The 9,224-nt window shown below is 39.9% G+C and overlaps 1 non-coding gene across 1 annotated transcript; it reads right to left on the bottom strand.

The window, feature by feature from the left end:
• Positions 1 to 858: 858 nt before the first annotated feature.
• Positions 859 to 965, bottom strand: LOC141638203 (small nucleolar RNA R71). Its single transcript, XR_012542040.1, has one exon. It is a non-coding gene; the product is annotated as a small nucleolar RNA R71 (small nucleolar RNA).
• Positions 966 to 9,224: the final 8,259 nt, after the last annotated feature.

The raw sequence follows: 9,224 nt of genomic DNA on the forward strand, positions 1-9,224 counted from the left end.
AATTCTCATTTCAATACCCGTCCCTTGGGATCCGACCTTTACTTGCCTCTTTACTAATTGTAGAGTTGTTTGTGAAGTATAAATTGTGTTTTGTATCGACCATTGACCAACGACCACATATACTTAATTGTGAACACGAAATGGACCCGATCAAAAATGGCGCCGTTGCCGGGGACGGTGTTTAATTGATTTTAGATTTCTTTTATTGTTTTTAGTTGTGTCTCTCTTCACCTTGGGGAAGTAAAACTCCTCAAGGTTTGTTCTAATTGTTTTCGAGTTGTTTGATATTTTGCATGTCTAGAAGGTTACAAAGTGATTTGTTACCTTTTGACCGTGAAATCGAAAGAACTTTGACGAATAATAGGAGACTTGTTAGGAGGAATTTGAGAGGTGTTGGTGAAGTTGTTCAACCCACTAGTGAGTTTGTCAATCCTTTCGCAATAGAAGGAGAAGAAAACCCATTACACAATATCCCACAAAATCCACCTACAATGCCTAAATTCTCGTCACACTCTATACCCACCGAGGAGAATCTACCAAATGGTACTCCTACACCGCAACATCTCACCGGTAATTTTATTGCCAAGTCCGCCTTCATCCAACTAGTTGAGAGGAGCCAATTCGGGGGAATGCCTAGTGAGGACCCTCATTCTCATATGGAAACGCGATTATTGTGATGCTATCTCTCAAACGGGCGTGACTCAAGACCAAATTAGATGGGTCTTATTTCCTTTTTCGTTAATCGGCACCGCAAAGCAATGGTTGAAGGGCCTTGATAAGGCCACCCTTGGAATAGATTCTTGGAAGAAGTTAGCTCTAGCTTTCTACAAAAAATTCTACCCACCGGAAAAGACTAACATGCTAAGAGCTCAAATTACGGGTTTTAAGCAAAGGGATGAAGAATCTTTGTATGAAGCTTGGGAGCGGTTCAAAGGTGTTTGTCGCTCATGTCCTCACCATGGACTTAGCGAATGGTTTTTAGTGCAACAATTTTGGAATGGTTTATATGAAGATTCTAGGAACATTCTCAATATGGGATCAAATGGAATGTTCACCGAAGTTGATGACAATCAAACATGGAACAAGATTGAGGAAATGGCGGTCCATAATTCACAATATAGTAGACCTCGCAAGGCTACTAGAGGAGGAAAGCATGAAGTGGACTCCGTTACTCAATTGGGTGCTCAACTTAGTGCTCACATTGACACAATCAACTTGAAGTTTGAACAAGCTATGGCTAGACTTGAGGAAAACTCGAAATCATCAAAGCATCATGTCAATGCCATGACGGCATCCTCATCAATCCCAAGTGGGATATGTGAGAATTGTGGAACTTTGGGTCATGACCCAAGTGAGTGTAGGGGAACAACCGAACAAGTTAATGCTTTCCAAGCTTACAAAAGTGGTACCCCTTATTCAAATTTTTACAATGAAAACACCAAGTTCCATCCAAATCTCTCATACAAAAGCCAAAATGTTCAAAACCCTCAAACAATATACACTCCACCACCCATGAGGAACCAAACTCAAAGACCCTTTTACAATCAAAACCAAGGTTACCAAAATCAAAATCCATACAATCACCAAAATGACCAAGGTTTTGATGTCCAAAAAGCGGTCCTCCAAATGCAAAAGAATCAACAAGAATTTTTCACTCAAATGCAAAAAGATAGCCAAGCAAAGGACACCACCATCAACAACATTCTAGCTCACACCAAGATGTTGGAAACACAATTGACCCAACTAGCATCTTCAAGCTCACAAAGACAAAAGGGGCAATTACCACCTCAAAGTAATCCCCCTAGACATGAAACGGTTAGTGCCATTCACTTGAGAAGTGGTACAAGGTATGAGGCACCGAAGAAGCAAGTTGAGGATGAAGTTGTGGAAGCTAGTGAAAAGGAAGAAATTGTGCAAAGCCCCAAAGAAGGGGAATCATCAAAAGAAGAAAGTTCAAAGAAAAATGAAGACAAGGCCAAAGAGAAGGAGCCCATTGTGATTAGACTTCCTTTTCCAAGTCGTCAAGCCAAACCCAAATTTGATGATCAACTTGGAAAGTTCATGGAAATTGTGAAGAACTTAGAAGTCTCAATTCCTTTCACGGAATTAATCAATCACGTACCGGCCTATGCAAAATACATGAAAGATATCCTCACAAAGAAGAAGTCGATCCGGAAACTTGAGACTATCGCCTTCACTAAGGTGAGTAGTGCAATAATTCAAGGGAGTTCACCTCCAAAGTTAAAGGATCCGGGAAGCTTCTCAATACCGTGTACCATTGGCGACACGACGATCAACAAAGCCTTATGTGATCTAGGGGCTAGTGTGAGTGTCATGCCATACTCGATAAGTAAAAGGTTGGGAATGGGAGAGCTTAAATGCACCAATATCACACTCCAAATGGCCGATAGATCGACGAAGACACCATTAGGAATATGGGAAGATGTCCCCGTGCGAATTGGGAAGTTTTTCATCCCGGTAGACTTTGTCATAGTTGATATGGAGGAAGATTCCAACATTCCAATCATCTTAGGAAGACCTTTCCTACACACCGCGGGTGCGGTGATTGATGTGAAACATGGAGAGCTCACTCTAGAAGTGGGAGATGAAAGCATAACTTTTAATCTTGACAAGACCATGAGAGCTCCTCGTTTGCATGAGCCATGTTTCATGATTGATCATTATAGCCGAAAAGATGAAAGGAAGAAATCGGAACTCCAATGGAGGAAGAAAATTGAAGATGCTCCATTCAAAGAGCAAGTGAATTGTGACAAGGAGAGCTTGCAAAGCTCATCAAAATCAACCAAGGAAGAAGAGGATGGCCTCATCGGCCAAGAAAAGAAATTGGAAGAGTTGTCTCCATCTACGCAAGAGATTTTCAATGATCAACTCAATGAAGTTTGTGGTCTTTGGGACGACGAGTTTGAAGGGATTTTTAATCCCTACATTGGGCATGCCATCGATCATGATCAACAACAAGAGCCACGGTCTATTGAGGACCTCTACCACAATAATGAACAAGCTTTTGATTACTTCTTCAAGGTGTTGAGCAACATCAACAACACCTTGAACATGCCCCCTTGACATCTCATCAAGAATGAGAGTTTGGTGGAGTCCTCCCTAAACCACCACTTGTAAATATTTCTAACTCCCTAACTTACATTTCAATTCTTGTATTGCATTTTTGTCATTTTTGGATTTTATTTACTTTGATCAAAATAATTGTCATGTAAGAGAGAAGTGAGGGAGGGACTAACGATTTCAATTGATGTGTAGTGCTTTACCTTAGTGTGGGGATGGGAATTGCCTAGGCTATCCATGCCTTAGTAATGCCCCCACAACGAAGAACACAAGAAATGAAGAAGAATGGAAGAATGGTAAAGGGAAATGCATTGTGTGCGAATGGAATGAATCCGGGTACAAAGGACAAGAATCCGAGCGGATTCCTGATAATCCGCCCGTCTCATAGAATCCGAGCGTCCTGACCAAAAGACGCCCGTCCTGAGCTGAGCTGAAATTGAAAATTTCTTGACTGTTGAAGAACCCGAGCGGATTTCTGGAAAGACGCCCGTCTCATAGAATCCGTTCGTCTTGTGAAAAAGACGCCCGTCTTTGCAGCTGAAGAAAACAAAGAAATTTCTCTCGAACTAGAATCCGTCCGTCTGCAAAGCAAATCCGCCCGTCCCATCACGGAAGAATCCGAGCGGATTCCCAGAATCCGCCCGTCTTTAGGCGAGCTTCGAAAATTTTGAAGCTGCGAGAATCCGCACGGATTGGGCCTAATCCGCACGGATTGCCCCTGCGTTTTCGAAAATTTCGACTTCTTTAAATACCCTCCCACCTTCATTCCTTCATTCATTCATTCATAAACACTACCCACAACATCAAAACCCTCATCCTCTCCATCACAAAAACAAAACCCTCAACAAAATCCACCAAAATCAAATCAAACCATCCTTCAAACAACAAATCAATCACTCCATCTTCAACAAAAATCAAAACCAAGAACAAAATCTTCAACCTTTGAGTCGATTTTTGATTTCATAAAGGCAAAGCCTTTCACCTTCAAATGGATTTGGGCATTCCACAAATTGAAGATTTTTGATTCTTTTCTTGGTTAGTTCATCAAATGGCAAGGACAAAGGGTGCAACAAAGGCAACAAAGGCAACAAAGGCACCAAAGGCAAAGGCTCTCTCTCAAAGGCAAAAAGCTCTCCAAACAAAGAAAGCCTTGGCAATGGTGGTAGCAACACCAAACTTGGAAGTACAACAACAACAACAACCAATTTCTATGGGAGCATCACCTTCTACTCCGGTAATCGATCAACTCTTGCATTATCCGGAGGTAACTTTTATTTCCGATACCCATAGAAATACATTTGTCAAGTTTGCTATGAAATCAATTCAATCCACCAAATTCATATGTAAAGATGCTTTGGAGAAATTGGGTGTTCTTGAACAAACAAAAGCCTTTTTCAATGCCATGGGTTTGAAGAAATTGTTTGAAACAAAGGAATCGACATACCCTTCCCTTGTCTTGGAATTCTTAAGTTCTTTAAAAGTCACCAAAGTTGAAGATAGGGAAAATCTTGAGTTTCGTCTAGCTAACATTAGTAGACGCATTACCTTTAAGGAATTAGGTGAAATTTTGGGTCTTAGCGATGAATCGAGATATCTTAAGCATTATGGAAAGTATGACCCCGAGCCTCTTTGGGAGGCAATCTCCGGGAAGAAATTTGATGATTTTCATGCTTGTCGTGCTCTTTTGGTCCATCATCCGGGCATAAGAGTATGGCACAAAGTTGTGGGAAATACCATAATTGCTAGGAAAGACACCAATCATTTCACAAGACTTGATTTTATTCTCCTTGAATCGGCTTTGAATGTCGGAAGAATTCACACCAAGCCTTTCAATTCTTTGAGGCTATTGGTTGATAGATGGCTCCATGTTGATAGTGGGAAGAAGGGTACAACCGTTATTGTTAATGGCGGCCTAGTCACGGTCCTAGCCAAGCACTTTGATCCTAATTTCAATAAGGATAACAAGTACAAGGCAAAGGAAGGTGGCCATCTTATTGATATGCCTATTATGATTAACAAGTTCAAGTGGGTTGCTCAAAACCCCCTTGACACCAAGTATGGATGACTAACTAGTGAAGCTAGATCGTTCACCTTACCCTCGAAGATTTGTCGCCTAAGTGTCCGTCGGACCAACTATCTACTTCCCTTATCCGAAGAAGCCGAGTACATCATTCAACAACAAAAGGGTGATCATGAAACCCCCTCCTCTTCCATTGTTATACCGCCTTACCCTTTGTGTATGAAGAGTTCAAACCGCAAGGAGTTGAAATTGGGAAAGACTATGTCACTCTTCTTATGCAAGCCATGCACAAGCAAGCTTATGAAGATCGGAAGAATGCTTATTTGTCTCAATATCCTCCCCTCCTACATCTAGCTAGGCAAGGACTCCTTGATCCATCTTCTCCTTTTCCTAGTTGGGCGGATAAAGAAGCCTTGTTTCCGGGTGCATCTAGGGACGTGGTGGAAGACAATGAGGTTGTTGGAAATGGTGAAGAAATTGATGATAATATTGAGGAAGAAGCAAGTGGAGATGGAGAAAGAGATGGTGAAGATGATGATGAACAAGATGAGGAACAAGATGAAGAAGAAAGTGCCAAGGAAAGTGGCAATGTGACCACTTCTCATGAGGGAAGTGGTGATGATGATAGCATGATGGAGGACTAGCAAGCCTTGGAAATTCCTACTCTCCCACGGTTTGTCTATATCTCTTTGTATTTTATTTCATTTTGATCATTGTTGGTTTAGTCCTAGCAACATCAAAGGACTCACACCTCGGTACCATTGAGGTGTTCTTTATTGTTCCCATTTGTAAAATCCAAAATGACAAATCTAGTTTCATGCATAGCATAGTGTGTGCATGAACTATACCCATCCTTTGACATTAGCAATAGTGTCTTATTTGGTTTGGGGAAGTTAATGCATACACAACGGGAGGTAATCTAAATTATCCTCTCCGTCATAACAAAAACCATGCATCATATAGTATAGCTTAGTGTAGAATTGCATTTAGTATAGAAATCATGCATCATCTTTGCATAATTTCCATCATTTTGGCCATTGAGGACAATGCCCATATTAGTGTGGGGATGGGAGTTCTAACACTTAACTTTTATTCAAAAACCCATAAAAATTGAAAAATTTCAAAAAAATCATAAAAATTTGAAAAATTGAAAAACCAAAAACAAGTTCATTTCCTTTGTATATATTGTCTTGTATATATTGTGTTTGTTTTATCCTTGTTCACTTTGATTGACTACGCCACATCCGAGACATGAGGATATTGAAGACCGCATGGTATGATCTTTCCAATCTCCTTTTTCCTCTTTATGTTAATGACTATGTGGCTTTATTTTGATTGATGCGGTAAAAACAATGTGAACTTAGGACTTGCATTTAGTTTATATGGCATATTAGTTGGTAGAATCATATGCATTAGGATGTTTATATGTTAGTTGCATCATGGCATGTAGTTTGCATGGTTAGAAAAATTTTGCGAAACCGTCTACTTGGGAAGCTTGACAAGTGTATATAGGCCCTAGTAGATGCTTTTTATTCTTAAGACTTTGCTTGTTAGAATACTTGTAAAACACCCTAGGATGTGTCATGCTAGTATCCTTTGACCCATGGATTAAGGCCTAGTCAAGAGTACCTTGTGGTGTGATAACTCCTTGGCTACCGTTTATTCCAAGGTGACCCTTGAAACCATGCATACTTCCATCATTCATCCATGTTCTACCATACATTTTTTTCATCAAAGGGAATGGGCACAAAACAAAAAGAAATCAATTTGAGTTCAATGAAATGAAAAGTGAAAGAAAGTTTGCAAAATGCATCAAAAGAAAAGAGGAGCAAAAATAGAACTCCTAAGCTTCAAATACAAGGCACCCTCGTTACTAATTGGGGTGACTTTGAAAATGTTCAAAAAGAAATGCAAAAAAGTTGTCAAGTATTGAAATGCCAAAAATCAAAAAGAAATGGCAAAAGAAAGTGTTCTCAAATGTTATATGCCACATGAAATTGGGGGGAAAAACAAAAACAAAAGCAAACTCCCAAAATGAAACTCAAATATCTATTGATCCCTTTATCCATCGTATCCATTTTGTGCATGGTAGAGAGGGGACGACCCTTCTTCTTGTCTAGGCAAGAGGGGAATTCGCGATCCTCCAAAGTGTTTCTAACACCATAGGGAGTCTATTCTTGACAAAAGCATTTAACGATTGAGGACAAAGGTACCCTAGCTTGACACAACTTGGAGGTGATTTATTGGTATCCTTCTAGGCTTAGTAGTTTGAACAAATTGCATCTATGAAGGATTGTGTACCCTTGAATTGCTTCCCTTGTAGATAATTTCCGCCACTTAGATGAGGAAAGTGGCTATTCTTTTTGTAGATGCATCTATTATGTGATTTTTATGTGCTTAATGTTTGGATGTGTCCCCATTTTGGCAAGACCCACCTTGCCTTGCAAGAAGGCATCCTACCTCATGGTTATCTTGTTGTGAGTTGAAGGGGCGGAGTGAGACCCGCTAATTGCCTCATATCGGCTATTATTATTAGGATAGGTTAGTATTGGTCCTAGTCTTTGTCACCTCTTTACTCGGGACGAGCAAAGGTTCGGTTTGGGGATATTTGATGTGACCATAATTGGCGCATATTTAGCCCACGAACTACCATTGTTTCCATGCTTTTTAGTGCCTATTTGGGTCATTTCTTATCTTTAGTTCTTTGTTTTGCATATTCTTTGAGATTTTGATCCCTTGGTAGGAAAGGAGTAAGAATCTTGCATTTTCATGGCAAAACGAGGCTAAATTGATTGTATTCAATGACCAAGCATCAAGAAGAGACAAGACTAGAAGGCCTTTGTACATATCATAGTAGAAGAGCAATGTTGAGAAAGGATCCTTGCGTCCCCAAGGAAATCCCCAAGGAATTTATGAAGAAAAGGGAAGAAAAGAAGAAGAATTGACGCTGACCAACAATCCGAACGGATTGCGGATAATCCGTCCGTCCGGCCTCAACAATCCGGCGTCCCTCCTTGGAATCGCTCGGATTCCCCTCAACAATCCGAGCGTCCCTCTCCGAATCCGCTCGGATTGCACAGCCCAAATCCGGCCGTCCCGACTCTAATCCGCACGGATTCTCGCACAAAGACGGATTTCATTCTTCAAGCTACGAAAAGAGAAGCCCTTCTCTCTGAAAATACCGGGTCCTCCTTGCTCAACTTAAAAGTGTAATTACTAGTTTAGCCCTTAGTTAACCCTAATGCATCCTCCCTAATTTTCACTATAAATACCCCATTAGTCTAATTAGAGGAGCATGTTCTTCTTATCAATAATTAGAGTAGTTAATATCAATCAAATCTCTCTTCAATATTGTAATCAAGTATTAATCAAGTTTTAATCCAAGTTTTAGTTCTTTAATCTCTCTCTTGTTCTTCCTTTATTTTGGGTAATTGAAGATTATTTGGGTTATTATTGGGAGATTGACAACCTCTCAATCTAGGATTCAAGTACTTCTATTATTCTTGCTTTATTATTGGAATCATTAGTAGGTATAATCTCTTAATCCCTTTTTAATTATTGTTAATTACTTTCATTTATTCATCATGTTTCATATTGTTGGTATGATTGACAACCTTGCTAGCATGATCAACATGATAATGAGTGAGTAGTCTCTTAGCTAGGGTTTAATGGGTGATTAGGGGAAACCATCATGGGGATGATTCATGCTTAAATCAATATGCTTTCATATCTTATTGGCTTGCTTGTTTTTGATCTCAACTCATGCACATGTTATATTTGATGAAATGCTAAGCCTATGAATCCTTGCATTTACTATCATCTTCTATCTTTTCAATGAGACTTGTAAGACATAACCCAACTCGAGTCTTGTTAGACCATGCATGTGTTGAGTAGGAAAGATTAAGTCGACTTGTAGGTGTTGTACAATCTAATCGATTCGACTCCAGGACCCAAACTTTCCTAGGATTGTAAGATATAACCCAACTCAATCCATCACAACAATAATTGCTTGCTTATAATTTGAGAACATGTTTGTATGATCATATCCCATGATTCCCCTATGACCCCATGACACCCTAGTGCTTTTAATCAATTGTTTACACCCCTTTTTATTCATCTTGCT

This window comes from Silene latifolia, unplaced genomic scaffold (assembly GCF_048544455.1).
Source record: "Silene latifolia isolate original U9 population unplaced genomic scaffold, ASM4854445v1 scaffold_197, whole genome shotgun sequence".
NCBI classification, from domain to species: Eukaryota; Viridiplantae; Streptophyta; class Magnoliopsida; order Caryophyllales; family Caryophyllaceae; genus Silene; species Silene latifolia.